Raw genomic sequence first — 12,392 nt, forward strand, 5'->3', positions numbered from 1 at the left:
TATTGCTCATCTACAGGTACACCAGCCGGCAACGGCCATTACAGCAGGAACGATCTCGCTCCAGTTCCCGCAGCCCATCGGTCCCTGACCATCCTTCCCAACCTAATATTGCGTCCGTTCTTTTCAAAACCTCCATCGGCATATTCCGCCGATGTATCCCGAACTACATATGACCTGATTCCTGTAAGACCAGGGATATGTAGGCAACTCAGGAGCCAGAGCTCGGTCAAAACCTTTTCATATCATTTCTTTCGGTCAAAATTGGCCATCATATCTTTACCCGACAACTCTTTCATCCTTCCCGGGTAAAGAGGGGCAACTGTTGATACCCAATTTTTTCCTACAAATTTTTATACTCAGAATATTCTCAAAATAGCATGTACATGCATATATAAGCATGCCCAAGAATTTTGATATTTTTTCCAATTTTTAAAGCTTTTTAAAATCATTTTATTATTTGTTTTAGCAGTACAAAATCAAATAATTATTCCCAAAACTATCATTTTGGTGAATAATTTATTTCCATCCTTATATTTACACCACAATATAATTAAGGTGATTTTTGCATATTTTTATAAATTTATTTGATATTTTTTAAGCTAAATTGCATAAAATTGCAATTATAGCCTATATTACGATTAACAGCGTTTTACAATTATAAAATTGTTCTCAGTATTTTTAGATTAACGTTTATATATTATTAATTAACTCAGTGCTTTCAATTTGCTTCTAAAATTATTTTAACTATTTTAATTAAATTAAAAAGGGAGAAATTAGCTATTTAATATATAGCCCATAACCGTTTCAATTTTAGCCAAAATCAAACCCCCAATTTCCCAGCCCTCTTTTTGATTCAAACCTGACCCAATTCCTAAATTACCCGCCCCTGACCCACTCAAATAACCCGCCCAGGCCTTTGATCTAACGGTCCGCTCACACGCATCCTTTCCTTTTTTAATCCACCAACACCCTCAACCCTAAATCATTTCCCCTTTACCCGCTGCCCTTGAATCCCTTTCCTCTCCAATCCTCTCTGCAACCCCGTTCAAACCCTAGCCGCCGCCACCCATACTAACCCTAATCCCCTTTGATTCCCACTGGAATCCATGGCTTCCCAGGCCATGGAAACCTCATACTCACCTCCTACTGCTCCTGTGAGCCTGATGCTCGATGGATCAAGGACAGACTTCGAGGGTCTTCACTCAGATCTTCGCCGACTCGAGGTTTCCGGCCATTTCGGGCCTTGCTCCGGCATATTCTAGTCTCCTGAGTCTGGTTCTGACTTTATCCGACTTAGATCGGATCTTTTTAAAGCCTTTCTCACTCTAGGGTTCCTTCGAAACCCTAACTATTCGAGGTTTTTCTCCGATTCCTTTTAGATCTGTTATGTATCTATGCTATGCGTGAATTTTTTAACGATTTCCCTAAGTTTTCCTTTGAAAATTGCTTTCAAAACCCTTCTTTTCCGATTTAGGGTTTCTGGAAAGTATTCAAGTGTTTTTATGATTTTTGCTTTCTTTATTATTTGTATTGTTTCTCTTATTGTGTTCCTGTATCATGTTCTCACTCGCTTTCCACTATGTTCTTATACTTGCTCTATTATGTTCTTAGGTGTTCTTCTACTGAGTTTCATACTCCGTGATTGAATGTTCTTTTGCTGTGTTTTCTATACTCCATCCTAGCATATTCTCCTACTGTATTTTCTACGCTATGATTCCCGTTTTTTTTACCATGCTCTGCTATCTTCATTATGTATTTCGTCTACTGTTTCTTCTACTGGTTCTTCTACTATCAGTTGTTCCCTCACTACGCTTCGAAACTAGTTTCCTCACTCTGTTTGCTTTGATCTTTCTACTTGTTTGCGTGCTTTCTTATGAGCTTCTAAAAGAAGCCACTAAGCCTGTTTTTGACTACTTGCCTCTCCATCTCCGCATTCGATTCTTTCTACTGATTTTACAAGGTCATGGCAAAATTCTTCGTGTTTAGGCATGTCTGTGTGCTTTTATATGTGTGTTGAATCTTTCTTTAAAAGAATTTCAACTAGTAATTGAATCAGAATCTTTTTGGGGGCTTTAATTGATTGTACTAATTTTCCTTGAGTAAAACCTTTTTCTTCACACCAAATATTTGGACTTGTGATTTCGTGGCTGTCAATTGATTCTCTTTCCTTAATTATACAACCCTGTACTTTCAGAAAACCTAGTCCTTAAAATAACTTTTTATGTATTTACCCCCAATTGCATGCTTTGCGCAAAGAGTTTGATTAATTTCTTTCCTTAGTTGGTTTTATACCCGTTTGAATTTGAATCCCTTAACTAAAGGGAGTCTTATGTGACAGATTGAAAATCAAACTTCAATTATTTTCTTACCTTATTTCTCATGACCTTCACACTATAAATACCCGGCCTTTTCTTTTTACAACACACTGAATACACTTCAGACTTCACGCTTATAATTCTCACAACCTTTTCTGAATTTTCCTGTCTGCACTTTGGCTTTCACAAGATCGCCGCTTTCTTTGCTTATCTTTTGTAAGAACTGGTATGTCTTGTTTCAATTCCCAGCATCATCCCAATGTGTTTATTTACAGTCTTTTCGCCTATGTCTACCTTCTGCAGAATTTGACATTGAAATGCTTATGTGCTACTGTTTGCTTTACTTTCTTGTAAACACTAGTTCCCCATCCCATTTACCCCCATATGTTTGTAAGTGGGTACTCAAGGCATGGCAACAAGAATTGTTGCTCATGAACTGAGTTCTAACCCCCTAAGTAGGCTAAAGGGTGTGCCAGTATGTCCCATTGCTGGGTATGCTCTTGCCTGCTCCTTTCTTGAGTCCTGCTTGTTATGAATCCCCATATCCCCACTCCCCCATATATGCTGAGTTAAGGTATAGCCTGGCAGCATCCCTATTGCTGTCCAAGGCTGAACCTGACCTTCAATAGGTCTTAACTCCCCAAGTTCAACTGACAAGCTGGTCAGGGGTGTGCCAGCACCCCAAAATGCTTGTCATGACCACCAGCTTGCCATTTCCCCTCCGCCGCACTATGTTCTTAACTCTGCAATGATATATGGGGTGTAAGCATTGCCTGGAATTCTTGAAGTTCCTTGGAACTTTGACACATCCCAAATAAGAGAAAGGCTTTGAAAATCCGATCCTGGAAGTTGGTTTATCTCATATTATTAGACTTTGAGTCCGGATTAGATGTAGATGTAATCACTGATATAATTTTTTTTATTTCCTTCTGATTCGCTTGGTCTGCAATAAGCTTTGTAAATAACTTTGTAATAACTACTGGGGTATAGTGAAAGGGCATGGGACTGTATGCATGCCAAAGGGGTAGAAATCATGTCTATAGGATATTCACCCTTTAAATTTTACATCTCACATAGAAATCATGTTCATAGGATCATTACCTTCAAATTCTGCACTTTCACATAGAATTCCTGTCTATAGGATATTCACCCTTTAAAATCCTGCATCTCACACAGAAATCATGTTCGTTGAATCATTACTTTCAAACTCTGCATTTTCACGTAGATACCATGTCTATAGGATATTTACTCTTTAAAATTTTGCATCTCGCCTAGAAACCATGTTCATATGGTTATCACTTTCAAAGCCTGCATTTTTCATATACATACCATGCCCATAGCTTTTTCTACACTTTGTAATAATACCATGGCAATAAATCGATAATGAAGCTCTGCATATTGTATAGATGATATGCCTATAGGACTTCCTGAACTTTGCATATACATTTGTCATTAGGCAAGCCTGCTTATAGGAGTTAAAATAACTCATTACATATAGATAACCTGCCTATAGGATCTCTGCTCAAAAATCAGTTACACCTAGAAAGCATGCCTATAGGGACTATCAACTTAATCAGAATAGTCACTCGTTCCTAAGTTTAAAATCAGTGGCAATTTGTTTAACACTTGTAGAGCTTATAACTAATGACTTCTTTTTTGCAATCAGTTATTCCTCTGTCCCGGGATTAATAGGTATCATGCCTATAGGCCATGTTTAACATATAAATAGTTAGATAATTAATCAACTGTCAGTTTACGACAACTACATCTAAGCAGGACTAATTTAGACTCCCTATCTGGGAAATATGTGGTAAATCAATTGTTCCTACGCTAATTTTAATTAATGACCTAAACAGTATTGTAAGACATGCTAAACAATTCGTTTCTTTAAGTGAGGAGGCCTACTTGAGCCTTTAATTGTTCTTATTTCCCCAATAACTGCTTTATGCGTTTTGTTTGTCGCCCTAGAATTTTATCCTTTTAAAACCCCTGAAAAGCCAAGCTCCCTCCCTTTAGGATTAGTAGTCCCAAACGCCTCCGGGACTGATAGGTGGGACGGGTAATAGCATGCAGTAGGTAACGATACCATTTCTCGCTTAAATACCTTAACGGGGTGGGAAGGGTAGACATGGAGATGATGATCACATGATAACACTATGCGTACGATTGATTACCGGTGTTGTGTGGATGATCTATGTGTTTTACAAACCTAGGACCCCCTTTCCTTTATGTGACTTTGTTTAATATCAATAAAGTTCTGTCTTTTCAACTACCCAAAACCCCTCTTTAATTTTACTGCATTATTCCTTTTTCCCCTAATTTTTCTTCTTCTTTGTTTACTCAATATCTTGATTAATTTTCTGCATTTAGATCCTCCTTCAAACAAATTGTAGATCATCTAGACCTAGATCCCAACATGCTTGTAACCCTTAAGTGTAAAGTTATTTGTATACTTATTTGCATTAAAGTCACAACATAGCATGGCCGGGAACCACACTAGTGGATCTTGAGGGGTGCCTAACATCTTCCCCTCGAGATAATTTCTAGCCCTTACCCGAACTCTGGTTTTCAAACTCAAAAATCCTCAGTGTCCTAATGCACTTAATCATTAGGTGGCGACTCTTCAATTCCAAAAAAACAATTCCCACATGGGAATAGAGTTGTCTTCTCAAATGTCGTAAACCCGATTTCGCGAGAGAAAGGGGGCGTCTACACGTTCGACCTGATTCTTGTCACCACAAGATACGTAGGCAGCCTTACGGTTCGGTCGCACCAAATAAAATATTTCATAATCCCACGAAGTTGAGAGTGGGGCAATCTTTCTTAGAAATTTCATCTCAAAAAGAAAAAAAAGATAATCAAATTCCCTTGTTTTAGAAATTGGGGAAAAGTTTAAAATGGATTCCAAAAGTTGTAAATAAATTAACCCTGTTATCTTAGTTATTTTGAGCCTTTATGATATCCCTTCTTTCTAACCCTGTCCAAAAGCCACATTACAGTCCAAAAAAAATACCTCCCAGATAATCTTTGAGACTGCCGAGTTAGACATGCCGGAGCATATGATATTTTTACCATGGTCAATGCCTTTTCATCTACATAATCAGAAGAAAGAAAAAGAAAAAGAACAAAATGAGATAGTCTTATCGGTGAAAACCTTCACAGGCACCATAAGGCGACGAGGAGTTGAGAGAAAGAAAAAATGAGAGAGGCTTGATGGTGAAAACCCTTTGGGCACTACAAGTCGCATATGGATCGTGAATCAGATAGGATAATCGGAGCATTGAAGCCCAGTTTCACGGCGAAGAGGTACAACAAGAGTTGAATATTAGACTTGCTTGACATATTAGGCCACTTAATCCAAAAGTGCATGGCATGGTCATTAGAGTTGGTATCCACATCTGATAAGTTTCTACTTGGTGATTTTCCTGTTAGATATCATTTCTTTCCATTGTCCCCTTACTATGTTCCTCTTGATTTGTTTAAGCCCTCTTCTTGAGACTGTCTTATCAAACAAGTGAGAAATGACTTCAAAATTTGCTACCAGCTTTCCAATTGCACAAAGCGGAGTCTGGCTAGTTTATCAAAGTGGTTTAAGTCAGGAAATAGTAGTATGCGCACTGTGTTGGTGGAAATTGACGTGCTTTGGGATTCATGTGAAATACAAAGGTTCGGTATATGTCAATTTATGAGCACAATGCAACAGATAAAGGGTATTGGGTTTGAACGGATCAGAGATATTTTCTGTGATAAGGGTGACAGAGAAAGTGGTTAGTCAACAAACAAGAAAGGTCTTTCAAGTTAAATCAAGGTATCATGGCAAGTGAAGGAGCAATCGCCCTCAAAGTCAAGGCCACAAAGCAACCACCATGTTTAAACTCACAAGTTTTTTTTGTTTGAAACAGGGACGAAGACTATGTCCAAATCAAAGCTTGGAGGCTTGAATTTTTCAAGTGCAGTGCCCAAATTCTGGCAGCACAAAGGTTGTTTGAGAAGGTTTTTACCTCCTACACATTTTCCCTAGTTGAGAAGAATCGTACCTCCTAGGCATTCTCCCTAGCCGGAAGAGTTTTTAGATTTTCCTTAAGTTTTGGGGTCCCGCCTGCAGAATAGGGTTAATTTTAGTTTTCTTAAGTTGTTAGTCTTTAGCTTTCCTTAAGTTCAGGAGCCCGCCTGGAGAATAGGGTCATTCTTAATTTTCCTAAGTGGTTAGTCTTTAGTTTTCCTTGAGTTCAGGGATCCCTCCTGGAGAATAGGGTTAGTTTTAGTTTCCTTAAATTATTAATCTTTAGCATTCCTTAAGTTCAGGGGTCCCGCCTGGAGAATAGGGTTAGTTTTTAGTTCCCTTAAGTTGTTAGTCTTAGTTTTCTTAAGTTCAGGGGTCCCGCCTGGAGAATAGGGTCATTCTTAGTTTTCTTAAGTTGTTAATCTTTAGCTTTCCTTAAGTTCAGGAGCCCCGCCTGGAGAATAGGGTCATTCTTAATTTTCTTAAGTGGTTAGTCTTTGGTTTTTCTTGAGTTCAGGGGTCTCGCCTGGAGAATAAGGTCAGTTGTTAGTTTCCTTAAGATTTCAATATTTGTTTCTCTTGAAGTTCAGGGATCCCACCTGGAGAATAGGGTCAGTTGTTAGCTTCCTTAAGTTTTCAATCTCTAGTTTTTCTTGAGTTCAGGGTCCTGCCTGAAGAATAGGGGCAATTTTTAGTTTAGTCAAGCTTAGCTTATAGTTTTCCTTAAGCTCGATCTCACAGGAGATGCACATCTTAGTTGAGTTTTAGTTTTACCCTCATCATTGCATCCTTCATCAATAGCATAGGTGATTTATAGTTTCGCTAACAACTCACAAATCTTCCAGTGCAAACCGGGGCAGAAAATTTTGTTTGTTTGTTCTTCTTGGTTGCAGGCACTCACCTGGAGAACAAGGGGAAATGTTTCAGAAATTGGTTTTAGGTTCAATTCGGAGAGGAATCAGGAACCCGCCTGGAGAGTAGGATCAACTTTCAATATCAATTTAGAGAAGCGCCAGGAGAATCCCGCCTGAAGAACAGGGTCAACATTCAATTTACAATTTCAAGTCAGAGGCATCAGGAGCCCACTTAAAGAACAGGGTCAGTGTTCTAGTTTCAATTTCAAGTTCAAGAGGCATCAGGAGAACCCTGCCTGAAGAACAGGGTTAACTTTCAGTTTACAAGTTCAACTTAGAGGCATCAAGAATCCACCTGAGGAACAGGTTCAGTGTTCGGGTTTCAATTTCAAGTTCAAGTGGCATCAGGAGAATCCCGCCTGAAGAACAGGGTTAACTTTCAATTTTCATGTTCAAGTCAGAGGCATCAGGAGAATCCCGCCTGAAGAACAGGGTCAACTTCCAGTTTTCAAGTTCAAGTCAAAGACAGCAGAAGTCCGCCTGAAGAACAGGGTCAACTTTCAGTTTTCAAGTTCAAGTCAAAATCAAGTAGGAGGATCCCACCTGAAGAGCAGGGTTAACTTTCAGTTTTCAAGTTCAAGTCAGAGGCATCAGGAGCCCGCCTGAAGAACGGGGTCAGCTTTCAGTTTTCAAGATTCAAGTCAAAGATAGCAGGATCCCGCCTGGAGAATAGGGGCAATTTTAATTCAAATCAGAAGTAGCGCGAGCCGCTAGAGGAACAAGGCTTTCAAGCTCAAGTCTACTCCAAGTTCAAGTTTATTTCAAGTACAAGCAGTAGGATGCCCGGCGAAAGAACGGGGTCAACTTCCAGTTTTCTTCAAATTCAAGTCAGCAAGATGCCCACCTGAAGAATAGGGTGAATTTTCAGTTTCATGTTGAAGGAGCAAATGGAGATTCAAGATAAGGAGTAGATAGGATTTTGTATTTTTCTTTTATCTTTGCTGTAATTTTTCCTTTTTTTTTATGTAATAACAAAACCGCGTACCGGAACCTCGACGGCACCTCTCTCGACTCTCTCATCCTCTCCACACAATCCGTCACTTCATTCACTTCTGAACTACACGTGGCATGATTCCTTTATAGCCAAGGATATGTAGGCAGCTCAGATACCAGGGCTCGGTCACATTTTCCTTTCTTTTAGCTTTTGGTCTCTCTAAATAAGGGTCGGGTAAAAAAAAACATGTCTCGTCGTTCTTTGTTTGAAAATACTTCGTGTTTCCGGTCAAAGAGGGGCAGCTGTAGATATGTAATTTTTGACCCTCCCCAAGATTTTACATATTTTAGCATTTAAATATTTAGTTTAGGGCTAATATCGCTATTTCAACTAGTTTTAACTATTTTATTTTACTTCATAACAAAAAATAAAAATTACAAAAATATTTTATCTAGATACTTTTGGTTTATGTACCTTTCATAAAATTAAAAAAAATACAAAAATAGTACCTTATTTTTTATCTTTATATAATCTTGAAAATACAAAAAAAAAGTTCCATGTTTTAATATAATTTAGTTTAATTCATTAGAATTAGTTTTTGCATTGTGTAGTATTTTTTTCTGTTATTAAAGGGAGTTAACTAAGGTGTTTGACCATAATTTTAAGAGTCTTAGAGCCCAATTTTAGGACCCAATTCAAACTTAGCCCATAAATCCAAGCCCAATACCCAATACCCATAGCTAACCCTAGAGACCCTTCTAGACTCTTCTTCTTAACAAAATAAAATAACCCTAGACCAAAAAAGACATCAGCCGTTTCCTATCTTCAACACACAAAAACCAACCTAATAGACTAAAAAAGCAATAGCCATTCCCCTTCATTTTGGCCCTCTGAACTTAGAACAACAAAAAACGCCCAAGAGACCCCCCCCCCCCCCCCACCTACCTCCTACTANNCCCCCCCCCCAAATCTCTTTGAACATCTAGCGACCCTCCTCCAACAACGATTCGAGCGGTAGACCCTTCTCCGCCATCAGACCCACCAACAACACCCATCCCATATACACAAACCAGTCGCACAACCTTAACCACACACAGCTGCACAACCTCTCACCGGACCCAACCCAGCTCATCGGTGCTGTTCCTTGCCTTTCTCTCACAGATCTGTGAAGATGTACACGTCCAGGCAAAAGATTCACAAAGATAAGGATGCTGAACGTACTGAATTTGAGGAGTCGGGTTGATTCGAGGCCGTTTTTCATGGGTCGCCGTTCGAGATCAGCGGCGGAGTTTCTTGTTTGCCATTTTAGCTCCGTGTTCGAGACATAGTTTTCCGACGCCGTTCGAGGGTGTTGTTGGTCCGCGGTGTTTGGGACAAGTCCCTGTTGTTCGTTCAGTCGAATTTCAAAGTCGAAATCCTTGTAATTGCTAGAAATATTCGTCAACTGAAAGACTATTTCAGGTTTATTTCTCTTTTACTTCCTAATTTGACATCATTTCAGTTCTTTGATGTGCTTATTTATGCCCAGTCTATTTGTTAGGCTAATTCGTTTGATAAACACTCAGATATAAGTTTGTCTATTTGTTTTGTTCCATAAGTATATTTGTTGGTTGAGAGCATTTGTATAGAACGATAATGAAGAGTTGGAGTAGGAAGATTTTTTATGCTTCATGGTGTATAATAATTCAAATGTTTCTGTTGGCTTTTAACTGGAAGAGCCACTTTTCAAGAAATGGAGATCGATTATGCTCTGATTTGGAATAGGGAATTAAATTAGTATTTCGTGTTAATTCTTGGGTAAAATGATTATACTCTTCCCAAACTTTCCTGAGCTTGAATTTCTTTATATATTTAATGAACTATAGGATTAGATTGAAGCATTCAGATTTAAATGTAAATGACGATTTGGATTCGAAATGTTTTACTACTTTTATTATTGCTTATCGCTAGTAGCACGCTAGGCCGACCACACCCGGGTAGACGAACCTTAAGGCGCGCTTTGAATTTATTATCGCGATTATGTACACGATCGCGTGGCATGATTACGGTTTCTAAAATGAATATTCGTAGTTTGCTTTAGGCGCGACTTAATCTATCATCGTGATTGTGCACACGTTCGCGTGACATAATTACGATTCTAAAAATAAATCGAGGTATGCGTTCGCGCAACTTCGGCCAAACTTCCTTAATAATAATAAAACGTGGTTAATTGTGGACACGTACGCGTGACATGATTCTTGACGCGCCAAATGAAGTGAGTACACATACGCGTGACTCGTTTCAGGTTAATTTCTTAATTAAAAGGGGTAAATGAACATAGGTTTAAAAATAAGTAATTAGACAATTTAATTGAGCCAGGTATGATCAAAGCGATCGTGCTAAAACACAGAACTCAGGAATGCCTAACACCTTCTCCCGGGTTAACAGAATTCCTTACCCGGATTTCTGTGATTCACGGACCGTAAAATAGAGTCAAACTTTCTTGATTCGGGATTTTAAACCGGTGACTTGGGACACCATAAATTATGCCAAGTGGTGACTCTCATTCTGAATAAATAATTCCGTTTCAATTATTATCACTTTAATTGGAAAAACTCTCTTATACCCCTTTTTGGGGTAGAAAAAGGAGGTGTGACATGCACCGGGAAGCCTTTGTCATCATTACAAGTCCCGAGATGGTACCCGATCTCGAGGACCTCCGTCAAAAAGAAGATAGGCCCCAAGAAGCAACTATATCATTACAAGTCCTGAGATGGTACGCGATCTCGAGGACCTCTCCCCAGAAGAAATTGAGCTCTAAAATGAGCCACTCATATATAAGCCTAACCTCGGGGTGGCACCCTACTTCGAGAATTTCAGCTATCGCGAGCGCGGATCGTCTACCCGATTCTTCGGACCTCAAATTACCTAAGCTCGAGCCAACTCCTGCTCGAAGGCCACCGATAAAGCATTAAGGATATCTTTCGTTTTCAGATCAAGCTATCTCTATTCTCATACACCCGAGCAAACTCCCTCTCGAGGGGTATCGCGGGTTTTAAAGAGCTGAGTTTCGTTCCGAAAGTTCGAAGCCTTACTCCTACCCAACTCGAAGTAAGGGGTTCCGACGATCCAAGTCTATCGATCCTACCCGGGTTCGGTCCAAGGGCAGGAAAAAGATTCCACAAGGAGTCGGATCACTCAGTCAAGAGCCGGGGAAATACTTGCACTCGGGCTCGACATTCGCACCGATCAGTAGAATCACGCATTCAGATTCTTCGAAAATACAGGTAAAAGGAAATAAAGAATAAATCAGAGACGAATTGGAGAAACATCTTTTCCATTAATGAGCAACGGTTACAAAGCCCACGAGGGGTCCTTACACATGATTACAAAGCCCACGAGGGTCCTTACACAGAAAAAGAGAAGCAAAAAGAAAATACATACAATGAAAGCCAAGAGTCTAATCTATCCTCGGCGGTAGTATGTTCGAGCACCGCCTCCTCGACGGCCTCGTCTCGACCTTCCAAAGTGACGTCTTCAAGGGAGAAGATGAAGAAGAGGAAAGTGGAACGGAAGGAGCAGAAAAAGATGAAGAAAAAGTCGTAGCTCGTCAAAGAGCAAAAGCTTTTACCAGGCCGAGGAAATCACGGCCCGGTAGAAGACTTGGCGAGCGTCGGCCCTACCTGCACGGCTAATTTGAGTCCACTACTTGGGATATTGTGCCATGCAATTTACCGGCCGGTAGCGCCACTTCGCCCCACGGAAAACAAAAGGGATGAAGTGTCACACCAGGCCGAGGTAGGGAGGTAAGCAGCGATGTATAATCCGAACACCCTCCTGAGCAGCGGTGTAGAATCCAAACATCTTCCTAAGTCGGAAGAAATCGGCCACCCTGTCTCATCGCCTCGAGCTAACGATGACAGCAACAACAACAACAATGACGGGTTAGTGCGATCTCACTCGATAAGGGAAAGCCCTGAAAAAAGGGTCGTGGCCTAACTGATGAGAACGCCATCATGTAACCTTAAGGCCACGGACCTCAAACATGGGAGATAACAATAGATGAGTATGAAGAAAAGAAAGGAGTGGAAGGATATTGGAAGGCACTTGAATGAGGAAATAGTTCCAGGAGGCTTCCATTTATAGGGGGTGGCAGCATAACCGGTGGCCCCATTAATACCCTTGAAAGACGTATCAACAAGCGCAATCAATGCATTTTTTGGGAGCCGAATCAACGGCGGTAATTA

This window comes from Nicotiana attenuata, chromosome 6 (genome assembly GCF_001879085.1).
Source record: "Nicotiana attenuata strain UT chromosome 6, NIATTr2, whole genome shotgun sequence".
In the NCBI taxonomy this organism is placed as follows: Eukaryota; Viridiplantae; Streptophyta; class Magnoliopsida; order Solanales; family Solanaceae; genus Nicotiana; species Nicotiana attenuata.